Source organism: Mastigoproctus giganteus, chromosome 7 (genome assembly GCF_048544385.1).
Source record: "Mastigoproctus giganteus isolate SK-2022 chromosome 7, ASM4854438v1, whole genome shotgun sequence".
Taxonomy (NCBI): domain Eukaryota; kingdom Metazoa; phylum Arthropoda; class Arachnida; order Uropygi; family Thelyphonidae; genus Mastigoproctus; species Mastigoproctus giganteus.
The window spans coordinates 107,059,754-107,079,491 of record NC_143581.1 but is presented as its reverse complement, the minus strand read 5'-3'; positions in this window follow the sequence as shown (position 1 = coordinate 107,079,491).

The window sequence follows — 19,738 nt, the reverse complement described above, 5'->3', positions numbered from 1 at the left end:
AGTGATAATTTTTTGGGCTTTCTCCCTTGTTTCTGTCTCTATCAGCACTCCGACATTTCTAGTTTTCCTGACCGGCTTTATTCTGGTTGTCTTGAATTCCTCTTTTAGGCTGGTTATATGATCATGATTTGCATCTTTAGTTGTTCACTTGTTTGATTTTCCTCAATGGTTGTTGGTCGCAGTACCACTAGGTGTGGTTGTTTTGGCAAGGTTTTTTTCTTTGTAGCAGGTACATTGCTTTTTATTGTTGATTCACCGGCTGACGTCCTCAGCTCTTGTGCATAAGATGGGGCGCGCTGTTGCATTTTGTTTGCCCCACCGTCTAGGTATGCCTCCAGTTTCATAGCAGTTGTTTCATATTTTAGGTTTTTCTGGTAGAGAATTGTCTCCAACTTTGTCCAGAGGGAAACAATCTGTCCCCTAATTACCAGTGGTTATCCGGTTTCTAGAGTCTTTCATGAGATCCTCAAAGGCGGTACGCAGGAGTCGAGTTTTTTACAACACTGTGCCCTCTGGCCAGGAGGGGTCCAAGGCGGCAGGTTGTTTTTTCTCCACAGTCAAATCAATTTGTGGGATGGAATCCTCCCTGGTGTCCTTTAGCTGAGCACTCTGGCTTCGCGTTTCTCTGTCAGGTTTCGGCGTGTCCAGCTTCTTCCACTTCTTTTTCGAGGTTGGTACAGTCCTCATCTCATCTATCGCTTCCTGTATGTTGGTGTTAAGGATACGAGTCAGGTCCGGTTGACTTTCAACACTTCCCTGAGTTTCTTGGTTCATATGAGTGTAGTAGGAGAATGTCACAATTTTTCACAAGGGTGAGATAACTTCACACACATTTAAAGTTCAAAGGCGATGTTCAGGTTATGTTTGATTGCTGATGCAATGAGTAGCATGGCATATAACAATGACAAATAAAAGGGGTTGGAACGATTTATGGAATCCATTTTCTTTAGTCTAAATGTAACGGTAGTGTTAATTTCTTTAACGTGGTAGCCAAAATAAGTGGAGCCACTCTATAACTTTGCTGCTTGGAGGATTTCACTTTCTATTTTTCAGACGAAAGGTGAGTCGCTTCCTATTTTGCCACAGGTCAAGCTCCAAGCAGTGATTAACTCTGAGAGTGCCTGAACGTTTGACTGAGCGAGCACTTCCAGGAAAGCGTTGAAGGTGGGGAGATTACCCACAACTTAGTGTCCTCGGGCAATGAATAGCGTTGCTCGTTCAAGAGGGAAATGTGGACATTTTAGTTCTTCTGTGCATAATTATGACCACAATAGCGAATCAAAAGTCACAGAACTGTTGGGACACGATCAGTGCCCTGTTTAGAAACCCACAGGGTCACCCTCCCCAGTCAAAAGTGCACTTCAACCGCGGTGATAGAGATATATGTAGTTTGACACTCTCTCCAGCTCTAGAACAATGCCGCCATGGTGAGCTGACACATTGTTACCAGCGTTGAATCGAAAACGAGTTGAAATGTACTAAAACACCAATTAAAAACAAATCTCACCGCTGTGATCCACTGATGAATATTACTCCTTGGGTACACAATTCGGATAACTGGCTTAATTTAAAACACTTATTCCGAATATACGAGCGGCATACAGCACGTCCGAACGGTAAGGCAGCCATAGTTCAGTGCAAGGAGAATAAAAAATAGAATTTCTTTAAGTGGCTCTGATTCTGACAATATGTACTGGTTATAAGATGAGGGAATATGACAACTTGTTTTTCGTTTTCGCCGAATGACGTCTAAATAGTTCTCTTACTTCTACGCCCTCGACTATGGATGGAATACACTAGTCTTTCAGAATATTTAGTTTGTATTTCATTGCCTCGATTCGTTAATGCTTCCTCTTTCAAGACTTACGTCTGCGTTTCCCAGTGATGTAGCTCTCCCACCAATAGATCTTTGGCATTCTCATTACTCCGGTTTGTCTTCCATTCATTAAAAACCATTTTTTTTTTTTCTTATTTTTCTCAGCGCTTTTAACGCCTTTTTTTTTTTTTTAGTTTTTTGTTCCTGGGAATCCATATTTCATTTTGTTCGGGCATTAAATTTTCACTGAGCTCTCCGCTTTCTAATTCTTTCTTGAAAACTTTCCCAGTTATAAAGAAAAGTTCGAAGTAGAACTAATGGAGCCCATTTCCAGCTTCTTTCAACGTGCCAGATCGAAATCAATGTTTACATAACATACCAGATCCGTCCCAATTAGCTTTTGAACTGAGCGAAGATTAGATTTAATATTAAAGAAGTTATGCAAACGCAACAGGTGATGCTCAAAGGAAGTAATAAAATTTAAAGCAAAGGCTAATTATAGCAGTGACGCAATTTTGAAGTTAATTGGTGCGGTTTACTAAAATCCGTTTTGGTAAACATGATTTTCTGTGTCGATTTATGGTAAAATTTAAATTGGAGAACGCAGGAAGCATTCACGCTGTGTCTTATACTTTCTTGTGCTCGTCTAAAATGCGTAAATTATGGGTGAATCTGGAAATCCTCGATCATCTCTTAGAGATGTTAAATGATGAGAATTTGCAAATAATATCTAACAAAGGTTATGGTTAAGGACGACTGTAGTCTAATAACTTTATCACTCAAGCACATTTAGATGTACATGTATCATTACAAAATGAGTAGGATAATCCCGTTTTGTTTATCATATGGTAATATAACGCAATATGAATGTATGGCTTACGTCACCACCTGATACGAAGGCATCTGAAAATACTAATTTATTTGACAATATTTCACAAGAATTAGAAGTTCATTGCAAAAAAGGACACTCTCTAATCCTACGAGAAGCAAATTAACGCTTTACAGCCAACTGAACCTGTCTAATTCTACTTCAGTGCGGTTTTAGTGATTATATTTGATCCTTTAAGTTTTTTCAGTTTATTATGGAGTTAATTTCGTTTATTGTTTTCCTTATTAAGTTAAGGAAGGAGCAGTAATCACTAATGTGGAGTACTGACTGCCAATATCTTGATTCATCCCTTTCTTGATACACCTGATGAAAATAAAACGAAAAAATCTAATATATAACATTAATTGTTATTAAATGAACAGCAATAAATGAAAATAATATCTAATAACAAAATCACTTCACAGATATTGAATCTGATAACAAAATACAAGAATTCACGAGGTTCAGTCAAACAACAACTTGCTTTTTGGGGTTTTTTTTTTTTTTTTAATACAGTAACTTTATTTTTCAAAAACATCACCACATTTATCTTATCTGTACATACACACCAGATATTTATACTCATAAGTCTTTAGGTTGTTCTTGGCATCATTTCTTGATCATGATCATTTTTCAGCCTTTCGAAAATGTGACAATCTTGGATGATGGCACAGGTAGAACCATGATATCCAGCTCTCTAGCCGCATCATTAACTGCCCTTGCACGGATCTGCCGTGATGACGTTGTCTGTCAACTAAATAAGCGTGTCTTGGTCAGGGAAACTCTCCAGGAGTTTTCTTCCTTCAAGGTTAAGAGTAAAATAAGATATGCCCATTCGTACACGTAGTCAAGTGGTCAACGCAGTATGCACTAGCACACGGCTTAATTGTTGCTGAAGAAGCTGATGCCCAAATTTTCAGTGACGAATATAGAGTGGAAAAAACCATCCACTGATAAAGAAAAAAAAAAAAAAAAAAACTGGTCGCTGTGTGTTATTAATATTCAGCAAATCCACCGAAAGCGACTAGTACGGAATGAAGAGCTTCTGTATGTGGTAGCTGAAGCCAATGCAGGCATTTTCGCAGAGTGGAAAGCAGCCTCTAGCTCGACTATGTAAAGACGAACTCTCATTTTTCTTCCAGGACAGACAGGATTAAGTTAGCGGTGGCACATTAGTGATCGTCAATATATGAGGGAGTGAGTAATGAATCTTCTTCTTCCTGTCCAGTATTAGGCCTAGTGGCCTGTTACGATGTCTCTCCTTCCTCGGTGTTTGTAGTTTAGAATCTCTTTCGGATAGCGTCCGTCCTCCATTCTCTTTACATACTGGATCCATCTGTTTCTGTACGAGGCGATAAAATTCAGTAGTGAAGTTGTCTGCAGTTCTGACAGAATATCTTGATTTCTTTTCGTGTCAAGTATTTCAAAGTGTTAACTTGTTCGATAATATTATTGTCAGTGCAGATTTTGCTTCTTATTGGATCTCTTCCTTTAAATGCCATCACTTTTGTCTTTGAAATTTAAATTTCCATATTAAATGATTTTTCTGTTTCATTTAATGAGAAGATGGCTTTCTGCAATGAGTTCTCATTTTATGCTATTAGAACCTGGTCATCAGCAAAAAGGAGTGTGTCCATTCTTGCTTTATGGCTAATATCGATGCCTGTCTTTGAGATTTTCCTCCATTCTCTTATAATATGATTTATATCTATGTCGAACAGAAGCGGGGACAGTCCACATCCCTGTATTTATTGTCTACAATTCAGTTGTTTGTAATTTAGCCTTAATTTTTATTCTATTATTTTTATAGATATTGAGGATGGCTTCGATCTGGTTTGGTATATTGCCTTCTTTTAGGATTTCAAATAGTTTTGTTCGGTTCATCTTGTTAAAGGCTTTTTTGTAATCTATGAATGAGAGATGGGTTTCAAAATTAAACTCTCTTCTTTTTTTCTGTCAGGAGCTTGAGTGTGAAGCAAGCATCCGCTCATGATCTTCCCCTCTTGAACCCGTTTTGTTCTTCTCCAGGGATGCTTTCGTAGTGCTTACTAAGTTTCAGTTTTAAAAGGCTTGAGTATACTTTATATCCTGAGTTTAGGAGGCTGATTCCTCTGTAGTTATTGCAGTCGTTTATATTTCATTTTTTGAAAATTGGTACTACAAGAGCATTTTGCCAGCTATCTGGTGGCGGATGGCCCGCAAAAAATCATATTTATCAGTTCAAGTAGTTTAATTTCAAATTTTTTTTCCTGAGTATTTGACGAACTCTATGTTAATTCCATCCTCGCCTGGACATTTTTGGCTTTTACTATTTTTAAGCACTGTTTCCACTTCTTCGTTAGTGAAGGTTTCTATTATGTTGTTTTAGCCAGGGAAGGATCAACTGTGGTCCATATGTTTTTATAATAGTTGAGCCAATCTTCTAACGGTCTTGTGTTAATTTTGACTGTTTTCTTGAGGTTATTGTTAATTTGTCTTTTTACTTTGTATACTCTAGTGTGTGGCTTATTAATGTCTTTTTCTAAGTTGGTGACAAATTTGTTTGATTGATCTCTGTCTTTTTTGTGTTTCTCTTTTGCCTATGGCTCTTTTTCGTTTATATTCCACTTCATCTTCTAGTTTTTTTGTGGTTATCCATTGTTTATATGCATTCCTTTTCTTCTGGATGATAGTAATGAATCTAAGAAGAAAATGGTTGATTATAGTTGGGAGAAGAAAACCTTCTCTAGAATTATGCAGTAAATTGATTCCAGAAATCCAAGTCTTTTCTCCCATATAGCATTAAAACCCATTGTTTCTACATCCACTTTTCTCAGCTGTTATGGGAATGCATGCATTCCTCTCCACCACAAATCCAATATTCACTCCCCAACAAATCGACACCATCACAGTCATTCTAGATGCAAAATGCAATTATCTCTGATCCTGAAGCATTTAACAGCAAAATAACGTCGATGATCATCAGCTTTGGTTCCTCACTGCTCTCTTCAAAGGCAAAAAACACATCAGTTCGATTCATAATTGTAAGTGCTCTTGACATGGTATCGCTGATGTTTTTTGAAGAGGTCGTCGTCTCTGGACTTTTCCTTTACTGTGATCATCCCTATAGCCATCAAGAGGATTCAAAGTATTCAAAGTATTTTATTATTTTTTTGGCGGGCTCCAGGGTTTCCCCTATTCACCTCCATCAAGAGGATATCATTTTTAATGCAGATAATGTTAAGATTTTTTACTTAAATCCTGCCATTCATAATATAATAATCACAGATAACAATAACGAGCGCCAAACTCTTGTAGACTTCCTGAGACACTTCGGGTTGGATAGTCAACGCAGCAAAATCTGCAGTGATAGTTTCTTGCTGAAAGCAATGCCTTTAATCTTAAATCCAACAATATTGGACACACTTCCCGCTTTTCTGCAAGCATAAAGTGTGGTTTTTTTACCCAAAATCTCTGATCAAATTGCGATGCTGCAGCTTAGGTAAGCCGTTTGCGCTGGCGTGCTAAGCAACACTTGTTCCAACTCGTGATATTTTATTATGAACGAATTAATTTATCCCAAAAATGCATTCCATTCGCTGTGTCTAATTGTGTTAGGCTGCTACTTACTGAGTGGACATATCAACTTACAAGCTCTTACTTTACTGCCAAATCTTTTTATGATCATTTTTATCATTAACACCTGTGAGGACCTTCATTCTTTGAACCCTTCGGCCAATCAGGCCGTGAAGGATTGATTCTTTTGCAAAGTACATTTAGATCTCTGCAACAGAAAATACATTTCATACATGTTTTGTTGCTCGTATTGATCTTAAATGAAATCATTATTTTGTCTGATCGTTTAAATGGATAAATAATGGGCAGCGTCTATTATTTATCCATTATGAATGAAAATAATGGACAGTCCACTGAAGCAGGCATTCCAGCCTATGGCTGGAATGCCTGCTTCAGTAGACTATATTGCCCACCTTCGACAGGCTCTGGTGGGCAAGTATCCTTCGCAGACTTAGGCAAGCAAATATTCCATTAAATTTATACAAATGCATCGAAAACTACTTATCAAATAGGAAAATTACAATCTCCTCAACGTACCGAAGAATCACCAGGTCTATCTACAGAGGTTGCCCCAGGGTTCAGTCCTTGGTCCTTTTCTGTGGAACATTGTCCTGGATGAGCTCCTTGGGCTGGGCCTAGGTCCTGTAGCTATACAAGCCTTTGCTGATGATGTGACCATCTCGATTGAGGCTGACAGCAGAGCTTCTCTGGAAGCCAGAGGAAACCAGGCACTTCAAATCCTTCAGAACTGGGCAGCCCTACACAAACAAAGACTCTCACCCCAAAAGACACAATCCATTCTCCTGAAGGGATCACTGCAGCCTACTAGAAACCCCACTATCAAACTTCAAGGCCAAACCATCAAACTAGTTTCTACGTTACAACTACTGGGAACAGTACTTGACCCTAAGCTCGCTTTCTCTCCTCCATCTTGCACACCTCCATGCGAAAGTGAGAAACTACACTGCTCTCATTGCACGGGTGAGTCGTCGTGATTGGGGATTGAACCGACGCACCCTTAAGGTTCTGTACAAATCAATCTTTCTTCCCTTCATAACGTAAGGATCTGGTTTAGTCCAGGGCAACTCTTTACAACAACAAACGTAAACTGGGAACCATCCAGCGCACCATCCTTCTTACTATTACAAGGGCATGCTGCACAGTTAGCAACCCAGCCCTTCAGATTCTTGCGGGGGTCCTTCCGCTTGAACTGGAGGTTATTGGACACTCCATCAATAACCTGAATGAAATCAGGCAGGAAAAGAAACAAACTGCCATCCTACTACGTCAGACTTGGCAGGACAGATGGACTGCTATCGACAAGGGCTCAATCACCAAGAAATTTATACCTTATGTGAAGGCCGTATTTCCAAAATCTCCAAATTGGTTCTCTCCTGGTCTTTATACCACCTACCTCATTACCGGACACGGATCAATAAACCATAAACTAACATCCATGGGAATCATTGACAACCCCTACTGTGCATGTGGTGAAATAGAAGACTGGAACCATCTAGTATATACCTGTCAACGCTATGAGAACGTCCGCAGCATCCTGTTTACTCGTATACAAGATAACCCTCAAGGAAATGAACACTTATTCATCACAGAAGAAAATTACTACTATGAGTTTACCAAGTTTGCACAAGCCCTCTTCACAAGACGGAGCACCCTATTGCCAACACAAAATAGGAACAACCCAAACATCTGATCCTTACCTAACTGGCCAACCGATCTTAACCTGGATAGGTTCAACTAGCATACGGGCCACCTGATTCCTCAGTGGCAACTTACACGCAGCTCTCTTGCTGTGTCTTATTTATCGTCCATCCCAGGTTCCCCTTTCACTTGATGGCGCTTATTGCTCCATTGATAACCTGGAGGATGCCTTCGCCTACATCCTCCATATTTCGAGCTATACCCTCCTTTTTGCAGACATTCTGTACTTCCCCGACTCTACCTTTTTTTTTTTGTGTGTCTCCGTCCAGGAAGCTCTGGCGACCCGGCGAGAGTTTTCTCGCTGTCACCTGCCAGAAGCCTGCAGAGCATGAGACATCAATAGAGTCATTGAACCTCCACCGAGAGCTCTCCAGACTCCATTCTGGCCACTTCGGAACAATATGTATTTCTTTCGAGGATAGGTCTTACCCGATATAGTCCGTGACATCGAAGTTTTCACAATATTCGACTCCAGCTTGACAGTAAATCTGTTCTAAGTAAGATCGCATATCTTTTTATGAGTCAAGAGTATGAACGTCTTCAGCCGATAATTTGTAGGCCTACGTGAAATTTAAAAGTACACTTCGAAGCGAACTACCCTGAAGATTTAATTATTTGAGAGTTTGTAATATAATCAAACCGCAGTGGGCGGATACAGAGAGTAATCCCCCGCGCTTGCTAAATAAATTGGAGAAAATACAGTATTTTACGTTATTAGATTTTGTGAAATTACTCTTCGTGTGGTACGTATATTACCGAGTATGATGACTGTTTACAAAATTTGACCCAAATTCGAGCTTAATTTTCATATATGGTTAACTAGCTACGTACAGTATATCAGCGTTATTCTGCTGCTCACCATAAAAATAGTTTTATGCTTACCCCAGGGTAAGCAAAGTCGAAATCTGACGCTTGTTTAAATAGTAGAAATTAAACATTCGTCAGGAGCTAATATTTTACAAGTTTGTCTTCTGTATGTGTGTGTTTTTCTGTGTGAAAACGTTTTAGTATAAATGGAATGGATTAAAACAGAAATATCAAAACTAGCCCGAGAATGTGGTCCCTAACCCTTGGCCATTTTTTTTTTTTTTTAAATTCCTGCAAGCTCGGACTTTTCTCCCGCATATATGGTAACTAGCCAAGAATTCAGGCCAATACTGATGCCTCGTGGCTTTAGCTGCCTTGGTACTTACCTGAATAATTTATTCGAATCCTGAATTTTTTGTGTCCATGTCCATAAATGTTTGTTTTATTGAGAAATAAATTTAATACGAAGGATTCAACAAATAAATATTTTTAATGCCCGTTTACCCTAGAATATAAATATACGCATAAATTTAAACTTGGTTATAAACATAAAATCCAACCAAGTGAGCTTTAATAATAAGACATATCTGCGAAGGGATTCGAAATCCATAATTATATGAGCGAGTTCTGATGCATGGAATTAACTGGAGTATGGACTGTATGATTTGTCTAATTTTATTAATTTATAATTTTCTCAACTGGAAATTTAATACTAAACAATTATTCATGTATACTTTATTTTTTTATATCATTGTCATTCTCTTGAACAATAATACCATACGTGCAGCAAAATACACTGAGTATACAGAAAATATGGGATTCTTACCAAGTAATGGGTAGGCCCACCTTTCGCCCGGATAATGGCAGTCACACTAGTCCACGAGGCATTGCGGATTAGTTCGCCAAAGCGTTCCACAGGTATTTCCATCCACGCGTGCTGCACCGCTCTCCATGATTAATCACATTCCTGGGTAGAGGATCCAAAGCTCGAACGGACCTTTCCACAGCATCCCAAAGATGCTCCACAGGGTTAATGTCCGGTGAACGGGGAGGCCATTCCATGGTGGTAAAATCTGCGGAATGCTTTTCGAACCATGTTCTAGTCACCACAGCTCTGTGGGGAGGCGCATTGTCCTGAGGGTGAATAATGACCATTAAGGGATGCAAATGATCTGCAAGAATGGACACGTAACCTGGGCCGTTCAGAGATGCGTCTAGACGTACCAGAGATCCCAACGTGTACCAGTTGAACACTCCCCAGACCAATACCTACCGTCCACCTGCCTGAACAGTTCCTTATTGACATGACGGGTGCATAGCTTCGTGCGGTTTCCACCAGACACGCATCATCCCGTCCGCTCGAAATAACTGGAAAAGGAACTCATCGGTCCAGGAGACCCGTCTCCAATCATCCAAGGTCCAGTGCCGATGTTCTTTCGCCCAATTGAGGCGTAGAGTCCTCTGTCATGGTGTTAGCAGTGGGACTCTGGTGGGTCGGCGGCTTTCATAATTTATTGCGGCTAATTATCGCCTGATGATCTTGGTAGAGACGTTTCTGACACCTTACTCGTTGAAGTCGGCGGTGATTTGTGCCGCAGCCGCTCTCCGGTTGGCTGAAACAATGTGAGACATACGTCAACGGCCACGTTCATTCCACTACTTTTCTCCCCCCACCGCTCTGCTCACGATGAGATTATTCTGGAAATGGCGTATGCCCGATACACTCTTGATACTGTCGAATGGGGACAGTTCAATTTCTGCACCACCTCCGCGATAGAGTGACCAATGCGTCAGGTACCCGCTATCATCCCTCTTTCAAAGTCTGTTAACTCACGACGTTTATCCATACTGACATAAAATTACCATCTCCGTGAATGCAGTGATTCAATGTACCTTGGTCCTTGAGATTGTCACAGACATTCTCTCAGATATGCCAGACAAGCTGTACTTGCTACCTGGGAGTCTAAAATGCTGATGGAACTGATATTCGGGTGACATTCAAGTGAAGTGGACCCAATTTCAGCGATGTCCGGACGGTCTATGACAGCCAAATCCTCTGCTTGCACCTTCACGATGGTGAGGCTGTTAGTAATCCTGGGTATAACCTCCATGCACAAGCACTGTGGGTGACCATCCAGATGTGAACCAACGTAAGCAGGGGTTGAGGTGTGGCGGACACACCACATGGAGGAATGCCACCCCTCTGTGTTACCAGGCATTGGTAACCACTTTGCAATACCACCACTTTGCTTATTGGAGGCTTGAAGTGGTGGAACCCATGTTTAGTCTCCATAGCTAAGTTTCGGTCAACCCTTCCCCAACTCTTCCATCATGCAGTACGACTGACGAATTTCGAGGTTACAATGAATATCATGGCGAGATCAAATCTTCCTTACAATTCGAGGGTACAGCTCTAAAACGGTGTTCACAGGCAGCGGCTAGTTAGTACACTGGACCGAACCTATTGGTAACTCTTTAGGAGGTTTCCGGATCAGCAACTATATAATCTTGCTACCTCTACTCTGCCAGATAGTGACTGAAGGGAGTCCGAGTAGTGTGTATGCGGGGGGGGGGGGATGATTTTCAAGGCCATGTCAAGGATCTGGGTTTATTCTTACCATGCGTACGTCATATCCAAATATTTCAAAGATCGAAACCTCCTAAACACTTCCTAGTTCATTTCACAAATATACGTTGCCTCAATTCCAATCTCAACGATGTCCATTTCCACTTGCAGTGTAAAGTGTAAAGTGTATTGATGTCTAACGGCACCAGGGATTTCCCCCATCTCCGCATTGCTTTCATTGTAGGTGTACCAGTTCACTGGGAAGGCCAGAGATTTAAAAGTGTGTGGATTTTGTATATATGTAGTGTTGTGTATCGTTGTTCATCTGGCCGTTTAGCCGCTGGACCCCTACTGAGGCCCAACGTTGCCCACACTTGGCCTCGTGGAGGCAGACCAGGTACACAGAATGAAGTTTTACTCTGGCAGGACCTGCCACCTAGTTTCCTGAGATTTCAGTGACTATGGCCTTAAAAAAAAAAAAAAAAAAAATACTCGGTAGGGGTGAGCGCTGGAATTAGAAAAGCCAATTGAGGTGTATACGGTTTAATTTGGACCGAGTTAAGTTTTTGCAGTTTGTGTGGGGTTATACGCTGGCGTATTAGGCAGAGTATGGGGGAGACTGAAGGCTGGGGGGAAAAGACAGAAGTATGGGGACGATAGAGAAGGCGATCCCAGGATTTTCAGTAAGGCAGGCCCAAGCCCCACCAGGAGAAGAATCAGAGTTGGCAAGGGTGGAGAGGAGACAAGACTGTCTCCTCCTCCCCACCAGGGGAAAGGGAGTAAAGGTACCAGGCAAGGGAGCCCGGTACAGATCGCCATCAGGCATTCACAGTTGTGAGCACGTGGGTGTCCAAGCGATCTGAAATGGATCTTCTTTGGTGTTCTTTTTCAATGTAGGAGTCTGATCCCAGTCGCAGGGTCATACATGAATGAAGTCCTGTCTCAGGTTGTCTCTGGTTCAGACGTAGGTCTTCCTGGTTGTCAGTTCCCTCGTGAACAAGGCTAAATGATGGTCATGTTCGTAGTTGTGGGTACAGTTTTCTTGTGTGTATTCCGGTTTTCTCTAGTCCTGGTTTTGGGATTCATCATCAGCTTCTGGGTGCTGTGCATGGTGGTTTGCTATAAGTGCTCGCCTTCTAGCAAAGAGTTTCTGTGCAAAAATGGTAAGGGCCTTGTATTCTTGTTCCGAGTCGAGAAGATGCTGTTCCATGTTCTGCGGGAAGTAGGTGATAGCAGTGGTGAGCCTGCATCGCAGGTCCTCATACTGATCGCAGTCATACATGAGATGTTGCCATGTTTCCTCGTGGCCACAGAGGCAACTTTCCACTTGCAGTCTGTCAAACCCCATCTACCTTTTCTGATAGAATCTCAGTTATCGGTTGATTCAACTACTGCTCATCTCAGTTGCCCAAATTATTCGTCTCAAAGATGGTACTTGTGAATATGTCCGTTCCGATATTCCCTGTCAGAGACTTTGTAATTTAGAATCTTCTCTTTTTGATCTTCTCTGGCTTAAAATCTTTCTACCTCATTGGGTCAAATTCATCTGTTGTCTCTACCGTTCTCCCAACTCCACTAATCACTTAGAGCTCTTTGACTTCCTCTCTTTGCAACTTGACTTTCTCCAGTCCAACTTTCCTAACAATGAGGTGATTTTAATGTTCACAACTCCAGCTGTCTTTCGTTTTCTAGTCACACCGACCCAGATGGTCGAGATGCTGATGCTTTTGCAATTACTAATGACCTTGCACAGATTGTTAATTTTCCTACAAGAATATCGGACAATCCTAATCATACAGCCAACACGCTTGATCTTTTTCTCACAAATAACTCTTCTAAGTACACGGTCGAAGTGAAAGGTCCTTTAGGCACTTCAGATCACAACTTGGTGATTGTCTCTTCTCCAATGGAGACTTTATCTCATGGCTATTTCCAACCTCGTGTTGTGTGGCATTACAAGAATGCAAAATGGGATGACCTGCGAGATTTCCTTTCTTCTTTTTCTTGGTCGGATTACTGTTTCAAAACTTCTGATGTCAACGTTTGCTCAGATCGTGTCAGTGAAATTATTCTTGCAGGAATGGAATCCTTTATCCCACACTCCACTTTAAAATCTTGTCCTTTATCTAAACCTTGGTTTTCCAATAAATGTGCTAAGGCTGTTCAAGTGAAGAACGTTAAGTATCGTAATTGGCGTGTTTCCAATTTTCCAGTTTCATTTTCTGCCTGCACCAAAGCTCGCAACAACTGTAAAGCAGTTATTAATCAGTCCAAACTTCTAGATTTTCAACAGGCTAAGATTAGAAAACTTGCCTCTTGCCCTAACGGTAGCCGAGCATTCTGGTATCAAAGCTATTGGCCGCAACTTTTGCCCTACTCTTTCCAAACCAGATGGTTCTGTTGGCACTTCAGCCAAGGTTAAAGCTGACCTGCTAGCATCCTATTTTTCTTCCAACTCATGTATTAATGATCTTGGTAAAAGACCTCCCACCATTCCCAAAACGCTCCTTTCAATGCATCCTTTGGTCTTCCGTCAAAAGGATGTCAGAAGGATTTTGGCAAATCTTGATGCTAAGAAAGCTCCAGGTCCCTAAGGTTCTCACCACTTGTTCTCAAAACCTATGCTCCTGAACTCACTCATGTTCTTCGCCGCATTTCTTCACTTTCTTATTCGAAAGGTGTTTTTCCTTCTGCTTGTAAATTTGCTCATATCCAGCCAGTTCTTAAAAAAGGGGGATTAAAAAGGATTGACAAATCCTTCCCATCCAATTATCATCCCATTGCAATATACATCTACTCTTTCTAAAGTAATGGAGAAATCAATCAACTGGCAACTCTTAAACTACCTTGAAATCTTCCGTCTGATCAACGATCGCCAGTATGGATTCCGTCAGTGTCGATCCACTGGTGATATTCTGGCTTAGGTTACCCATTTATGGACTAATTCAATGGAAAAGTTCGGTGAAACGCAAGCAGTTGCTCTTGACATCTGAAAGGCTTTCGATCGTGTTTGGCATAAAGGTCTTCTAAACAAGCTTCCATCTTATGGTTTGCAACAGTTTTTTTGTAATTGGTTATCCACTTTTCTCTCTGATCGCTCACTGAGGGTGATGGTAGATGACTCTCTGTCTTCTAACTTCTTCACAAATGCTGGTGTCCCCCAAGGTTCAATTCTTTCCCCCACTCTTTTCCTCTTGTATATTAATCACCTTCTTCCATTGACTGGAAATCCTATCCATAGTTTTGCCGATGATAGCACATTGCATTCCACTTTCCATTTTGAGAAACCTTGTCCTGCTCACTCAGCTTCAACTTCTCGAAAATCTGCTGCCAATTCCTTAAATGCCATCTTCACGTAATTCTCCAGTGGGGAAAAGACAACTTAGTTGATTTCAACCCTTCTAAAACTCAGTGTTGTCTTATATCTCGCAAAAATGATTCTTCTGCTCCTATGCTTATCTTTGGTGACACTCCGATTTCTAGGTAAAATGATATATCTCTTTTGGGGATTACCCCGACTTCTAATCTCTCTTGGCACAAGCACATTACAAATATTGCTTCCTCTGCATCTAAAAAACTTGGTTTTCTCTTTTGCTCTCGACGTTACTTTTCTTCCAAACAGCTGCTCACTCTGTATAAATCGCAAATCCGCCCTGCCATGGAATATTGTTCCCACATCTGGGGTGGTACCCCCAAAACCTCTCTCAGGCTTCTTCATTCCATTCAAAAGAGGACAGTTAGGTTAATTAATGACTCCTCTCTAACAGAGTCTCTCTCTCTCCACTCGCTGTCTCATAGACGCACTGTTTCTGCTGCATGCCTCTTCTACAGATACTTCCATGGGCACTGTTCTTCTGAATTGGCTTCTATAATTCCCGCTCTCTCTTTCAAAACAGTCCGAACAAGTGTCGCCACCAGCCAACATCCATTTACTGTCCAACTTCAAACCCACAGAACCAACTTTTCATCTTCCTCGTTTATTCATTCAACTGCCGTTTTCTGGAACAAACTTCCTTCATACGTATTTCCAGAAAATTACAGTCTGCAGAAGTTGAAGTCCAATGTCAACAAATATCTTCTTTCGTCTTCTCAACCTCCAACCCAAGCACGGTACTAAGTACTATAGGTTCCAATACCTCTCGTGTTTGGGGTTCTCATAAAAAAAAAAAAAAAAAAATGTACTTGCCAAGCGATGGGTTCGTCCACTAGCGAGAGGGGTGATAGCGTCGCGTTGCCCAGGATTCAGGTATTATTATTGTTATTAGCCATATAGTGCAAGGAAGCCTGAGGCTTTTGCTGCACCAGCTAAAAAAAAAAAAAAAAAATTGCCGAGTTACCCTGAGAGAGAGAGAGAGAGAGAGAGAGAGAGAGAGAGAGAGAGAGAGAGAGAGAGAGAGAGACACACACACAAGTAGAAGGGAATCACCAAGAAAGAGAAGAATGATGATATCCAGCTCAGGACCCTGGGTGTGCCAAGCCCATACTCACCAGATGTGAGTCCTTGGTGTTAAATATCCCATGAATTCTGTCCTTTCAGTGTACAGGATTACGGAAGGCCGTTTGGTTACACTGATATCAGATCATTATTTGCATTATCAGATAAATGTCCATAAGGCAGGCTGCCGTTTTTGTTGTACGCACGGTTTTTTTAAAAAGTACCGTACATTGTATTTAATTTTTTGTGGCAGGAGGATCTCATGTGTGAATTTATTACCAACCATCAAGGTCACAGCCGAGATAACCGACATCATATATCGGAGATTTGTTATTAATAAAACTTGCACCAGTCACATGACTTTTATGTATAGGTCTCAAGATTGTCGTGCGGGGGCAGTTCCAGGTAGGGTGCTGAAGAGACTATAACCCTCCTTATGATCAAAATAATGTGCATATTTTAACAGCTCCATGATGATTAAAGCTTAATGATTCCACGAAATTCTGCGTTAGCCCACTTCAGAAAATCTGGGATCGCCCCTGGCGTCATGTGATCGATAAGCTTTAATTACGTCATTTTTTGTGTGTTACCATAGCGGCCAGTAAGAGTGCTATGCATGCTTCCTCGAGTCCATAGAAATATGGTGGTTTCAGTTGTTTTCGTAAGGCGCGGTGTTGTTTTATACAAAGCAACCTTGGTGGGCAGCGGGCTAACAATGGCTTACATCGTGAATTAGATATTTCAGAGTTTGCGTAAAGTTCGATGCTTAGAGAACTAAATACGACAGAATGTGAGGGCACAGAAACCACCCGCACAATTCTTCGCTTTCTTCTAACGACAAACTTTTCCGCGTAGGGAAATGCTGGTGTCGTGTAACGTTAAACCAATCAAAAACCGAGACTAACAGTTCTGCTCTACTTGCCATCTCGTGTTTCCGCTTTGCCGTTTCCTCGTGCCTGTTCACCACGTTGCACCCGTTGCGTCTCTCTCTCATGTGTCGTATCGATGACCCTCGCGGAGGATTGTTTTTGTTTCTTTTGGCGTTGGCAGAATGTTGTTAGAAGCGAAGAGTTTTCCTAGATGGAGAAAGGTGTCTTTAGCAGAGGTTTTGTTTGTTTAGATCACGTGTATGTAATTTTTATAAGTAGAATTCCTTGAGCAGTGCTGTTAGATGTCCTGACGCACAGTGGGTGAAATTTTATTAAGTGTCGAGGATACTTGGATTCGATCCCTTTTGCATCCCAATCCCAATAATCTGGAGTACTTTTTTTAGGAAACTATTCTCTTTAGTCTGAGGTGGTTCTTAACGACTTCCAACGTTTGTTGAATTTTAAACTCATTGCTTAGACGGTGCCTAGCAGAGGCCGTCTGGCAGTGTCCAGAAGCAGAGAAGTGTTGGAAGTGAGCAATAGAAAGACCCAGAGATATTATTGCATTACCACAATTGAGACTAACAGTTATAATTAGAGTAACAACATTTATGGAAGCGTATGTCTCACATCCCAAGTGGCTGAATCATTATGGAGGTTATCAGGCTCGGTCCTAAGGGCGAGGGAAGTCTGCAACGGGCATGAACCATCCGGCCACCGGATGCTCCATACCTAAATCCCAACCTGAGGGGGATAAATCCTGGCAAGGAGAACTCCTTCCTTGCTGCTCCCCCCACCATTAAATCTCACATCCTGGCTCTCTGGGCGCCTCCGTAGCCAGGTGGGCAGGAGCAGCAGTGCGTAGCACACGCTTCTTGATTAGACCGTGGTTCGAGCCGGTGACCACCAAATATGGATGATGCGGAAAGGTCAGGGAATGACCACCGCATATCCCCGGAGCAATATGGCCTTAGTTGCTAATGCTCCTAAAAACCAAATAATAAACAACATAAACCTGGCTCTCCCAACAGTAGGACTGGTCCTAAGTCATGCATCCTTAAATCAAATTTTTATTCTTTATTCTTATTCTGGCTTGGATATCGCATTTTATTACAATTAACGTAGTACAAATTACGAATGAGTTTATTCACAGAAACTTGCTCTTTAAGTCGATCGTTCTGTAACGATCAAAATATAACTCGTTTTCCCATATAAACATTCTAAATAGTGGTTAGGATTTTTGTGAGTTACTCTGAGATTCCTCAAACTCACAAAGTCCTGTGCTTATAGCTTATAAGTTGTTTCAGGTAAGCGTGTTTATAGCTATATCCATGATATGATTGGGCAAAATTCTGGGGCCTCCTGGTTGCTAGAATATATTTAGTAAATTGTAATATAAACTTTTAAGTCCCCAATTCCTCCCTCTTAAATGGATCCTGGCTAAACCACTACATATGGGTAATTAAAAAAGTGGAATTCAATATAATTGCAATTAACAAACAAAACTCATATAAATGGGGGAAAAACTGAAAGTTAAGTGAATGATGAAAGAAAGTAATCCTTGAATGTGGTGCCCTCGCACCACATTCAAGGATTTCATTTATTTCATCTCAGAGCCATTCAAGTTCTTAGCGCTTGGCTGCAGTAAATTGCTGCGATTTAATTATTCTACATAGTTCAAGTATTTTTCATCGGAAAAAAAAAGTGTACTAGACAGATCTTTGGGCTCTGAATCCAAATCTATTTCCAGTCTTCTTCATGCAGTTTTTGTGATGTTTTTGAGATCGACTAAAGATGTGAATGATTATACCAATCACATACCAATTCAGCCAACTTACATGAATATAATTATTATTGTTTATACATTCCTATTTATGTAATTTTTTATCTATATCATTGTTATTTCATTATTTTATTATGAGGTAAGACCAGATGAATTACTTAAACACATTCATCGTCATGTCTCGAAAGTATAAAAATCACCACAACAAATTCTGCTGTGTCCTGTGTGCGGCTCTTTCCTAACTAAATCACGATAGATATTCAGAAATTTTACCAGTTAAATTATACTATGGCTGACATTTAGGTGATCAGGATAAGGTGTGATCACGAAATGCTATTTGTACTGCTTATTTGAAAGCGTTATGTCACTGGTTGAACAAAAAAGAAAAAGTCGGGGCTATTTGTGGTACCCATGATGTGGAGGGAGCCGAAAGACCATGATGATGATCTCTACTTTTGTTGTTGTTACTTTGGTTTTTAGGAGCATTAGCAACTAAGGCCATATTGCTCCGGGATATGCGGTGGTCATTCCTTGACCTTTCCGCATCCTCCGTATTTGGTGGTGACGGGCTCGAACCCCGGTCTAATCAAGAAGCGTGTGCTGCGCACTGCTGCTCCTTCCCACCTGGCTACGGAGGCGCCTTTACTTTTGTAATGTGAATGTAACTGGAACAAGATTGTTTATCCTCACCTGGATTCAGCAATGAGGCCAATCTTCGGGATAACAGAATGCAATTTGGTATCTGCAGAGTATGGACTAGATTCTTTAGAAGACAAAATGGAATGCGATGAAGGTGCAATTGGCAGAAGCCTGAAAACTTCAGCGACCCCCTGAGTACATACCCGAAGAAGAGAAATCGGAGCTGGAGCTGTTTACACAAGATGAGTGGAATGACCTCATTAAAAATCTAGCCCTCTTCAAAGATAAATCTGAACATCTCGCCTCGAAACTAAAGCAGAAACGCTTGGGTAATACTGTCAGTGTCTCACTATCGAAAAAGAAACCAATTTTTTTGGCGACATTCTCTACAGTAAACGGTCTTCTCCGCTATTGACAGGATATCAATGGAATTTTAGGGAACCATCGCAAGAACACATTACATATGAATGACGCCTCTTCAATTCCCCACAGCGAAGTCTGAAAGCTATTCTGCTGCATAATGCGAACTTAAATGGCAAATACTATAGCCTAACATGAAGACGCTACTCGAAGCAACTGCTTTCTGGGCTATCCGCCAGGAGCTCGCAGGCTGTTACAACACCAAACAGATCGGACAATACATTAATAGATGTCTCACACCTATACCACTATATGCCTAAG